General features: G+C 34.3%; 1 long non-coding RNA gene across 1 annotated transcript; it reads left to right on the top strand.

The window, feature by feature from the left end:
* Positions 1-11,148, top strand: LOC124455485. Its single transcript, XR_006951864.1, has 5 exons — positions 1-189; positions 4,346-4,463; positions 5,865-5,902; positions 8,744-8,871; positions 10,753-11,148. It is a non-coding gene; the product is annotated as an uncharacterized LOC124455485 (long non-coding RNA).
* The last annotated feature ends 2,286 nt before the right edge of the window (positions 11,149-13,434 follow it).

The raw sequence follows: 13,434 nt of genomic DNA, 5'->3' as shown, positions 1-13,434 counted from the left end.
TATAAAGACACATTGTCTTTCATCGATGTCCTGTCATCTTACGGAAGTTGAACGTAAAGATTTGTGTTTTAATGACATGAATGTATGTTAGGTGATTATTTGTAATTCGTAAGCTAGACTGGCAAGTACGATTTCCAGTGGAATCACTGATTGTAACACGGAACTTTTTGGTACGTTTTGTTTTTAGAGGTACGTAAGCGTGATTTGAATTGTCCAATTTTTGCTTGAACTAGGTAGTAAATAATTTGCGCAAAATGACCTCAAAGATTTTACACAGCGATTCTATGAAATTTGCTGGCTGTCTACCTAACTGATTATTGTCGATTTCAGTTAACTTTTCAAATGGCGGTTGCCAAGTTACTTTCTAAGTAAGTTGACAAGCTGTGTACTTGAGTACTGAAGTTGTGAACTAAAGTTGCGAAGTACTAGCAAACGCGAAAGGTCTTTGTACCCTTTAAACATTTGGCAATGAATCCGTTCAGTAAGCAAGGAAAAGCTTTAGCAATTCTAATCCGTTTGACGGCCCTCTAAGAGTGTTATAATGCGATACGCCGTTTACATTATGTAATAAATTTACAGTAAATGTGGCACTAGAAGAGTATCGTTGTATTTTAAATGCAGGAGTACCCTGCATACTGTGCCCTCGACGTCTGTTGCCACTCGTAGCAACTACCGGCGACTCATCAAAGAAATGCATACGGTTGCAATCAATCAATGAAATATTTGCTACGTAAGCTTCTAACTTCTTCATAACGTCCGGCCGTTCGGTCTCTCGAGGAATTTGACTTATTATCTTGTAAGAGTAACCAAGATCATTTTCAAAATTCTACTAATGGATGACCTTCTACGTATGTTTGCTGGAAGGCAAACTTTGTTATTTTCTAGGTGTTGCCTAAATAGATGGTTTATTAATTTTATTCAGTGTATGCAATAACGTCATCTGTACGCGCGGTTCGAACATCACGTTCGCTCTGGCGAGGTGCAATAGAACCAGTGTCTACCCATAGATCTATTATATTTGATATAGTCTTATACGGTAGGTATAGTTGTTTCGAAATGTTTCTCAAACGCTCGTTATTTAACCACCTTTCAAGTATTTCATTTCTTACTTCTATTGGTAAAGCTTTCCTTGCTTACTGAACGGATTCATTGCCAAATGTCTACAGGGTACAAAGACCTTTCGTGTTTTCCTGTACTTCGCAACTTTAGTTCACAACTTCAGTACTCAAGAACACAATTTCAGTACTCAAGTTCACAACTTCAGTACTCAAGTACACAACTTATCAACTCAAGTTGACAAGTTCATATCGAATATTCCATAATTGAAAATGTAGTTGGCAACATTAGAAATAACTTGGCATCAAATTCAAAGAATGTATACAATACTTGTCATTATTTCGATTGACCAAAGTTTGTTAATAAATTATTGGAAATTTCGTAAAACACCCTTCGTAAAATAACCTTTATTGTCGATTTCAGTTAACTTTTCAAATAATTTGCGCAAAACGACCTCAAAGATTTTACACAGATTCTATGAAATTTGCTGGCTGGCTACGTAACTGATTAAGAGGTCCGGTGTTTTACGAAATTTCAAAATAATTTATCAACAAACTTTAGTCAATGGAAATAATGAGAAGTATTGTGAACATGATTTGAACACAAAATTTATCGACAAGAGAAAGGGTCAGCCGTCAATTGTAGAGAACCATCTTATCTTTAAAACGAGACCTCTGCTGTGTCAGGCAGCCCACACACCAATTAACCGTCTTTCTCAATATTTTATTAACGTGGATGATCTACATGTAGTGAGCATCTAACAATGATCATTGTTTTATCCAAGTTATTTGTACATTCAACATGTACATGCTTTTGTTATTATATTATAATTACTGTTGCATTTTGAAGACATGCTGAAAATATTGTGACGACATTCGGCAAGTATAAAGTGTTTGCATGTAAGTCAAACGGCCTTTTAGGTGGTGATATGCAAAGTTTCGATGCTCATCAGAGCATAAAATTACAAAAATTCTTTCGGCTATCTGTAAAGGAATGGGCAATGGGAAATGGAATACAGGATGGGAAAAATCAGGAATGAGAAAACTGAAAACCGGAATGACAGTCATGTTTGTTAATTTTGATAACTTTAGTCCTGTTTCAAATGTTATTAACCGATATCCACAAAAATACGAATGTCATTTGAAAAAAGTCATATTCGATTGATCATGAGTTATTGTTATATAAAATTTCAAGCGCGTAGATGTAGATAGTCCTGATTAGTAGAGTCCTGAGAAGGTCTGTTGGTGTTTTGATAACCTTAGCCCTTAGCAGTGATCATTTTCAGAGTCTGGTTTGCCGTATTTTGGTCTGGTTCATACTTCATCGTATTGTATGTACAGGAAATGAGTGGGTGTGTTCACATCATCAGTTTAAGTTCATCAAAATTCATTCATAGAATGATTACCATGAAGTTCGAATTCGATATTCTTAAAATAACATAAGGAATCTAATCTTATCTTTCCTTACTGTCAACAACAGTGACAGATTTAGAGTACGCTCTACTTATATGTGCATTTGTTAGCTTGTAAATATTGTCTGATGATGAATTTGTAACAAATTCGAAATATTACTTTTCAAATAAAATTTCTTGTTTCTTTCTCAAGTATTGAGTAAAACATGAATCTTTTATTCGGAGTATGCTTCATATTATATGCCAAAATATGCTTCAGTAATTTATTTTGACGTACTCTAGATCTGTCACTGTTGTTGAAAGTAAGGAAAGGTAAGATTAGATTCCTTATGTTTTTCAAGAATACCAAATTCCAACCTCATGGTAATCATTCTATGAATGATGAACTTAAGCTGATGATTTGACACATTCATACATAAAATTGAGGAAAGATTCAATGGCAGCGAAATTTTTTGTATCTTTTCATGGAAACAAAGACGAGCCAAGATTATAATGACAGACTCTTTTAATATTCTACGACTGTTTGCACGTTTGTTTTATTGTTACACTTTTTTTTCGTTGCTTTGCTATTACAAATATCATTTTATATGAATTATATTTAGAAAGACAATGATCCCAGCGAAACAAACAACTCAACGACAATAACAGCAATACCTTATATCAAAGATACATCTGAGACTATCTCACGTGTCTCTCATAAACCAATTACAACGTTACGACAAGCACTAACAAACGTCAAGGACAAGGAACAACCAAACGAACGATAATAAACATTTGACAAGGTGCAGTACACAAGATAAACTGCCCCGACTATCACACCTCCTACATCAGGGAGACAGACAGGAACTTGATGATAAGACTTACAGAACACAAACAAGTAACAGAGAAACAAGATAAAACCAATAACATTACCGAACATCACCGAATGACAAAACACAACATTGACGGTGACTCGGCAAAATGCATTACCACAGCGCTTACTGCAGACAACGGCTTACATTCAAAAGTTGGATCACAACAGTTATAGGCACCTTACAAACGACTTATTCACAACCTCAAAAAAAAAGGGAATTAAGAACATTTAGACTAACCACAATGATAATACGCAATTTACACCCACACACTCACTCATTTCCTGTACATACAATACGATGAAGTATGAAACAGACAAAAAATACGGCAAACTAGACGCTTATTCCTCCTACGACGAGCCAGTCAGCTCCACATTCGTGCCTCCACATTCACAAATATGGAGCTGGCTTTACATTCGACTTGAATATGGAGCTGAGACAAGTAGTTTCTAAACAAATTCATCTTGCCAGCGATGGAACTTAATATTTTTAAAATGTCCGTTTTTAATCAACATGTTATTTAGTTTGTCACCAAATTTCAGAGCATGATCTTTATTTTTTTGTCCGCAATAGCCCTTCAAATTTCACTGCTTATGTGCGCCAAGGCAAAAGATCAGCGACCGTGTCGATGCGTATATTTTTAAAATCTTATTTTTTCGCGTTCACGATAAAAATCCCTACGATTTGATTCATGACCGTTCTAAAAAAGGTATTAAACTATCATCTCAAGTAACAAAGCTAGTTCTGTATCGCAAAATATCAAAAATTTACTTCTGTAAAATCAAGCATATAATTTCACGCATGTCCCGGTTAAAGTTTATAATACACTTGCGTTAACGACAACCTTGTTATTGTTCAATTTTCGATGATATATCAAATATTCGATGATATATTGTTGTACTTTGAATTATTTGCAAGGTATAACAATCAAGATTTCAAATATGTCTGCCACACACAATGCAAACTTTGTTCTTAAACATTTTACAAAAATATAAATAAAAAAATAAAAGTTTACAAAAATTTTCAGTTTTTTTCAGCTATGTCTCAACCTGCGAATGTAATTTTTGAAGAAGGCAAACACCGATTGTGGTCCTACAACAGTAATAAAGGAGGAAGTTGCCTTAGTTTATCTGTGAAAAAGAATGGTATGAAAATATTTTTCACATGATTTTATCAAATCCGTTATCCCCCACACGAAAAAGGTATTTTGGTTATCAATTAGAGAACATTCGTGTATTGAATATCTGCCATCCTGGTGGTTTCTACAGCTAGCAGTTTGTTTCTCTTTAAAGACTCAACTAAAACTTACTAAGTTGTCGTTTTGGCTTAATAATTTTAACAAACCACTGAAGTTCCACTTGAACTTACTGACTGAATCCTTATTCTTGCACTTCAGTAGTTCTAAAACTTTATTCTCCTTCAAAGAAATCTTGAGTAAAAGTGCCCTCGCTGGACTTTCATTCACGAGTGTTAAAAAGATGGCTAAATAAGACAAAAGGTTGAATGCGAGGCTGGAGCTATGACCACCAACATTAGTTAATTTTATCAAATTTGAAGACGGCATGCGTGTTCTCTGATAATGTATATGCAAATTATTTGATTTAGTGCATTATGTTCAAAACAAGATGAAAGAAACTGTATTAAACAAAAATCGACCTTTTTGAAAAGGACCTCTTGCACCTTAAATGACTAACTATATAGATCCTTAAATCGCAGTTGATGTAGTAATGCATCCATTAGATTTAGGGACGAAATTAGAACGTTCAGTAGGGGGAGTGGTGAATATTTATATATTTATCTCGGCTTTACTGATTTGGTTTGTTAACGAGTATAAAAAAGCTATTATAAAAGACTACGAAGTTTCTTTTTATTATGGCTTAATAATTTCAAACGTGTTTTTGATTAAAACAACTATAACTCTGACTTTATCAAACGCAACACTTACAATCACAATAAACCCAACGAAACCAACAATTCAACGACACCAGCAACAATAACGTACATCAAATGAACGTCTTAGACTATCTCGCATATTTTACGACCATGCAACATACGTGTCGCACATAAACTAGTCACAACGTTACGACAAGTAACTGTGAACATCAAGGACAAAGAACAACCCAACGAACGAAAAGATGCAGTTTACAAAACAGACTGCTCCGACTGCCACGCCTCCTATATTGGGGAAACTGGCAGGAACTTAAACATAAGACTTACTGAGCACAAACGAGCTACAAAGAAACAAGACAAAACTAATCACATTGCCGAACATCACCGACAGACAACGCACAACATTAACTGGGACTCGGCAAAATGCATTACGTACAGCACTGACAGACTGTAGACAATGGCTTACATTAGAAAGTTGATATACCCACCTGGAACAACCCTCCTGTCTATTTAATATATGAAATCCCATTTCATATATGAAATTCAATGTTAAATTTTTTAATGGAATATATGAATATTCAGTTCCTCCCTCCCCTACCCTTAACGTTCTAGTCTTGCACCTGATATGTTACAGATTGATATTTTTTACATTGCAGTTTCATAGGTAAAGTTAAAGCGAATGGAGAATCTGAAGGTATAATCTTTACTTTGTATTGTCACGACATTTACATTAACTTCACATAAATCAATCTAGTAGACACTTTTTCATGTTATTACCAATGCAAATTTATACAAACAAAAACAAGCACCGTTGATTGATATTTATTATTTAAGGAATACCTGACATATTATAAAATACGTATGGTGTGTAACAAATAGTAATTTTAGAGCACTAAATTTTCAAGTGCTAAAACGATATGTAATGTTCAATTATATAAATCTCAAAAGGGACATACTAATTTTGAGTTTCTTCATTTTCAAATCAGAATTGTGACCAGGGATATACCGGGCGGAAAGCGAACTTTAAATATAAATATCAAAACCCAGCAAAGTGCTTTTAAAAGAGTTTAAAGCATAGAAAGAAATATTTATTTAAAGTGTAACGTTTCGTCTTGACTCTCAAGACATCATCAGACAATATTAAATTACAAGTATAGAGGGATATATATATAATAGCTATTTACATAATATTAAATTACATGGTGGGATGAGAACGTGTTAGTAAATATTGGATAAGATGGTATGACGTGGGATAAGTAGAAACAGGACAGAAACAAAAACAAACAAACACAAACAATCACAAAGTATACAGACATGAGGACGGACGAAATTAAATTAAAGCAACTGAAGGACATTGGTGTTTCCTTGGACGTTAAGAGATGGTTTCATTTTGTTGATTAAGAGGCTTTCGTGAATAAGAAGTTCTTGTGAGTTTGAGCATGAAGAAAGTATTTTAAAATCCTCGAAGGTGGCGGTGTGTCCTGTGGATTTAAGTGTGATAGTATGAAGGAATGACAGGGATGTTTAGAAGGTTTAGCAGTGAAGGGTGATGCCCAAATGCTCTGAAATTCGAGTGTGTAGGTGGCGGGTGGTTTGACCCACGTACGATGCAGCAGCATCGAAACTTAAAAGAATAGACAACATTCGATTTCAGAGTTTTGGGCATTTGTCCTTGAAAGGAAACAGGCTGGAGAGGCGTTTGGTGGATCGAAAGAAGAATCTTATTTGGGAAAGCGGCACGACAAAGGCGATTGATTTGTGTGCGGATTTGGGATGAGTGTAGACCAGTAAATGGAAGGCCGAAAACAGTATTTTCTTGGGTACGGTATAAAAGGTGGTTTGGGTTGAAAGACTTTGTCAAGAAACATTTTTACACCGTAATTAAATATGTGATAGGAAAATGAATTGGAAATAAATAATCTGCGTGCTTTTTCGATTTCAGTATGGAAGTATTCATAAGTGGAGCAAATATTAAAGAAGCGATGAACTAAACATAATATTAAACTGCGTTTATATGTTAGTGGGATGAAGCTGTGGAAATTAGTAAAAAGACCAGTGAACGTAGAGTGATGAATAGTGATGTCAAGAAATGGAAGTTTTCCATTGTGTTCGATTTCACTCGTAAACTTAATATTGGGGTGTTTGTGGTTTAAATAGGTAAGAAAGGGTTGCACATGGCCAGCAGTACGAAAAAGGAGAAAACAATCATCAGCGTATCCTCTATAAAGCAAGGGCTTAAAGTGAGAGGGACAATTTTCGAGCCATATTTCTTCATGGAATGACCGGAATATGTTAGCGAACAAGGGTACCAAGGGCTGCCCATGGCAACGCCATCAACTTGGTGGTATAGATGACCGCTAAAGAAAAAAATGACAATTCTTAACTGCGAGGTTTAAGAGATTAGTAAAGTTGGGGCGACTGAGGCTTTGAAAAGAATTATGGTGGGCGAACAAACGGTTACTAATTATTTCAATGGTTTCATCAACGGGGATGTTAGTAATGAGTGAAGAGATGTCAAAACTGGCCAATACAACATTATCAGTTTTGATTTTCTGGGATAAAATTTCCTGGATAAAAGAAAAGGAATCTTTGATCATGAAAGAATTGGACGAGATTGGGGTGAGAATGGGGATGAAAAATTTAGCTATCTTATACGAGTAATGATTTATACATGACAGGATAGGCCTTAGTGGTATGTCGGTTTTATGTACTTTGGGTAGTCCATAGACAATACCTATTCGTGAACCTGTTGGGTAGAGTTCGTCATATGTTCTTTGATCAATCGATTTAGATGCTTTCAAGTTTTTCAGGAGAGTCTTTACCTGGTTTTTACGTTGTAGGGTCAATTTGACGGGGTCTTGACTTAAGCGCACGAACTTTGAGTTGTCGGATAAGATTTCATCCATTTTTGTTGTAGTCGTCTTTGTTTAAGATGATAACGCCGTTTCCAACGTCTTTGTTTAAGATGACAACGCCATTTTAAATCAATTTTTGTTGATGCTTGTTGGTTATTGGGAAATTATTTGTAAATTTATATTATGTTATTGAATCCTCAGAGAAATTTAAATTTCCTACGAACAAACGAAACCCAAAGATTTTTAACAGAAAAAAGTTAAGAGCTTACTAACTTATTGATGAACCTGTTTTTTTGTATAATAATAGATCTGTATTGATTTTTCCCACGCAGAGAATGCTGTTAATTAAGAATTTACACCTTTGGATCTTTGGAAAATAGTAATTAGTATATTGCCAACAGTATAAAAACATTTACATGATAAATTTATGTGTGTTTATTTGCTCGCCAAATGGAGACGATCCATAGACGCAAATTAGTATGTATACAATATAGGTTGTGGCTGGTTAGCTACCTGCAAATAATTCTAGATCTCGATATCTGAATTTCATAACATGGGCTGTTATTATTAACGTGCAATAATTTATTGCTATGAGATACGTGCAATTTACCCTCTTCTTACCATGAAACTAATACTCTGGATTCTTGCTGTAGCAATTTAATTTGCAATCTTTTTCTTAGCTGAAGCACGGATAAAGTTTGCAAAAGCTCAAGATAGCACGAGGCATTTTTCTACAACCTGCTGTTTGCAAAAATGAAGAGACGTACTGTTTAGATGAAAAGGATGGCAAAATTTTGCAGAGAAAAAGGTATATTATATAGTTTTGCTTTTATAAATGCTTCAAATATTGCATATGTGCATAATTAAGCTGCTTGAAATAAAATGTTACCTTGTATATTGTACAATGCAGTGACTATTATTTGTGCATGGAGTCATGGACAGACATCATAAACCATAATCCGTTATGCGTAAAAAATGAATTTATTGAAGCTTAGATTTTGATACTTCAGTTGTAGATTACTCAATGCATGTTAGCAGAGCTAAATATAAATCATATTTATATAATATAAATAATACAATTTGTATAACTATACAAAAACCATAAACCATAATCCGTTATGCGTAAATAATACATTTATTGAAGCTAAGATTTTGATACTTCAGTTGTAGATGACTCAATGCATGTTAGCAGAGCTAAATATAAATCATATTTATTTAATATAAATAATACAATTTGTATAACTATACACTTCTCCCCAGTGCTTAAGTTTTTACTTTTGAGCGTTGGGTGGGTTACTAACTAGAAGAATACGTCTTATTAAGACGCTCTTTAAACAATTTCGAGAGTGCCTAAGCTATACGAACGCACTTAGAGCATATTATACATACTTAGAATATAATATGATTATAACACTTCCGTAAACGTGTAATTGATATTATATGGTAAACAAGAACTTATAGCATGGTTTGTGTTTTGCATTGGAATCATATATCTGTGGAGGGCTTGTTGCAAGGAGAGCAACAGTCCGTTCCTCTAAGTTTTGAACAAAATAGTTGGCAAAATTCATGCAAAGGAATGGGTAGCTTGAAGGCTTAAATAGAATTATATAAAGAAATTTCAAGTCTTACCAAAAAAAGCTTCTCAAATGTTAAGTCTCTCCTTCGCATATGAATGAAATGAGATTTTTTCAAAATACTGAAAGTCTGTTCTCAAGACAAATTTATCTCGTCACAGTTATGCAGCTTTGGAAGTTATCTCTTTTTTTCAATGACCTAAATGTTTAAGTGAAAGGGAAAAATAGACTTACTGTGGTAATGAGAACACTTTTTGTTCAGATGTTATCAATATCGTAAGAAGTGACTATTACATTTAAATATTTATATTGTGAATAAAATTCTCTTAAAATTTTGGTATAGTCAGAAGAATAAACGAGATCATTTAAGAAATTTAAATTGCATTCCAGGATGCGACTGGATGAGGCTGAGTTTTGTACGAGTTTCTACGTCCAATTAAAATATTTTAGAAAGTTGACATGAACAAAAATTATGGAATGCTCTCGTTGTTGATTTGCAAAAAATTTTGTTTATTATATGTTTTATATTAAGTCCACTAAAAGCATTTACTCGCACTGACAGCTTAGACAAACTGTGATGGAAAACACAAATTATGACTTTAATAATTTTATCTTGTAGTTTCTAATACAAAGGTATTTACTACGTTTGGTTGTTTTGCTCATGATTAAAGAGGAATCCTTAAATTTTAACAAGTACATGCAGTTAACTATAAGATATTTATTTGTTAACGAAAAAAGTAAATGCGAGAGGAACGCGAAGAAGGAACAGTCGGTAAAAAACACGTGTTACTCCTCAATGTCGAATGAAGTTTTGGGGTCTACCGCTTTTTTGACATCTTAACTCAAAAAATTGTAGAATTTCGTTTTAAATGTTTAGTCCCAACGTGTCTTAAGTCGAAAACTTATTGAGACCATCGAAAAAGGTTGGAAGTTGTTTTATGTGTACTCTTTAATTGCCCCTCTGACAAATGTGTCAGAATCAGGAAACCAATTAAATTAGTTGAGAAAATCTCCGGACTTTCAAAGGTGTAGTTGTAAAAGGAAGAAAAATTGTGTGACTTAAAAATTTCGATGAAAATGGTACAAAGAACGAGCACAGCAATTATCTTTTATAGAGCTCAAGCTCGTTTTATCTATCTCCGAGAGAATTAAGGACGCCAAATAATGGTTTTTTTGCGCTAAAAAAATACAAAGATCCAAACGAAGTTGGACCTGATCTGTTCTTATACAGTAATGGCAAGGGGAAATTGTCACTGGAGCCTTGGAATGTCAAAGGAACTAGTCCTGCCAATGAATTGATCCTTCAACTCGATCCTGGTTTTATGTTCCGCGCTGTAAAAGTTTTGGAGCAATAAATAGATCATTCATCATTACAATGGAACAGTATAAACTTTAAGACTTTGAATTTTGTATTAAGGTAGCTAGTTTTTATAGGGTGTGATTTAACATGACGTCGAAGCAGCGGTTGGTTGCTTAATTGAAATATAGGAATATCAAAAAATGTTTGCAAATTCGTCCTCATTCTTCATTGACTTTACAATGTTATAATTTAATCTCTTGATTTTAGCAGTAGTTTTGTTGCCAAGCGTACCAGCAGTGTAATGTTATTATGACGCATATTTAAGATAGCTACATTTAATGGGACAAAGAAAGTAATTTGGGACAGAGAAAGGAAATAAACTTTTTTAGCAGTAAGATAACCAACTTTGAATCAATTAATTTGGTTATAATTTGCTGTTATCTTTGATTTTGAAAGAAGGAATTATACCACAGACACTTCTCGATTGTCCATCATCATCATTAACTGAACTTATCAAATCAAAACATTCTTCAAAGGAGTCATGTAAGAAAGGTGGTTGAATATTAGGACGATATCCCTGTATACTACATTCACTTTATGGAAAGAACTTCACTGCTTTCCTTTTTCTAGTTTCATTGGTTTTGGCTTTGTGTTCTCCAGATACATATTTCTTCTTGATTTTACTATCATATTTAAGATATCCTCCACATGAAATACATTGCTTGGACCATCAAATTGTACATTATAATACAAAAAAGAATTGAGGAATTATAAAGAGTTCATCCCAAAACTCTTTGATTAAGCACAAACTTGCAGACTTATACTGAATATTATTACTTCATGTTACATATAAAAACTAGGGATTCCAGGATAGTGCAAAGTTACTTAGAAAAAATGTTCCTAGTCATGGCAAATAAAATTAGTTTAAAGAAAGCTTAGTATCCAGCCTTGGCGTTTTAAAAAATGCTAAACTGAAATTCATTTCGAGAAGTGCTTATCAAAGGCTAAGCAGTTTGTTTTTTTGACAAATAGCTACAACTTGCTCAAAGATTGCGTAAAGAAACGTTAATTTGTAAGCGCACTTACGTAGCGGGTACATAATAAGGAGATTTGGCACGCTACAATATACATGAGACAGGTCATAATTTCTAAAGTAACATTGTGCAGCTATAACAAGGCCATCTTCGGTTCTCAGGTCAGCTCGTAACTTTTTAGGGCACCCATGGCAGGACATGACTAAGTTTAAGAAAAGTTTAAGTATCGCTTGTGAATTATTTTTGACTTAGTGAAATGCAGCCATAACATATTACGACTGAAACCATCGATACACCCATGAATCGGGAAACCAAACGGTTTCAGTTTGTCATATTCATTCAAGTGCCAACAAAAATTGGGACCCGGATTTACATAAACTCTCTGCCTTAAACGATGAGCTCGTTTTGTTTCACAACCCTCAGGATCTAATTCATTTAACAACGTTTTTCCTCTGTATCATAAATCTAACCCTGCTAAGAATATGCCACACTCCCGATATCCGCTCATACAACCTGGTTCACTAAGCTCGCGCATAATTCTTTCTCTTGCTTCCAACTCATGTATTCCCCCAATTTTCGAGAGAGTCCAAATGTTTTCAAGCGGTTCTTCAAAGCTCGAGCACAAATATGGTCGTCATGAAATTTCGCCAAAAATTCTGTTATCGTGTCGTACTTATAGCCTTGTTTAAAGTAGTACTTGATTGCTACAACGTCACAACACAATTTAATTCCGCACTGACTACAAAATTTATCGCGAAGTGCGACTTGAGCATCGCAAGAATGACAATTTGCCATTTTGAAATTAACGAGAGATTTAACTTAACAATAAAATAACAAGCAACATAAAGTACTGATCACATATGGGCCTAGCACGAATCGAAATTTTGAATTTGGCGTGATGAATTTGAATTTGGTGTGATGAATTTCAATTTAGTGTGATGAATTAGAATTTAGAGTGATTAATTTAATTTCAGTGTAATGATTTGAGATCGACGTTGCCGTTGCGGGCAACCGTAAGGCAGTGCGGTGTTTGAAATTAAATGAAGATATGATCTGAGCCCAACAAAATTGACCTGTTCTCCACTGTGTGACTTCATAGCTCAGTTGGTCAGAGCATTGCACCGGCACCGCAGAGATCATGGGTTCGAATCCCGTTGAGTCACCTGAATTTTTCAGGTCCATGAGACAATTGCTTAAATTGTCCAGCAAAGTGCGAAGATCATATCTTCATTTAACAACTTTTATTATTACTAAGCAGTATACAACATATAAATTACGAATTAACTCATGGTTTACTTTCTTTGTTTCGATTATGTTGTATGTTTTGATTCTTCTGATACATATGTGAAGTTCATGTGTTCAGAAGAACAAAATGCTTTGTTTGCAATATTTTTTAGTGCTAAATTCCACCTAATTAAATAATAAGGCACCAAGCAGTAGTAGTAGTTTCGTATGGTAGTCAC

Source organism: Xenia sp. Carnegie-2017, unplaced genomic scaffold, assembly GCF_021976095.1.
Source record: "Xenia sp. Carnegie-2017 unplaced genomic scaffold, XeniaSp_v1 HiC_scaffold_4, whole genome shotgun sequence".
NCBI lineage: Eukaryota > Metazoa > Cnidaria > Anthozoa > Malacalcyonacea > Xeniidae > Xenia > Xenia sp. Carnegie-2017.
Note: the sequence above shows the minus strand (reverse complement) of the source record. Positions and strands in the feature narration are given on the sequence as shown.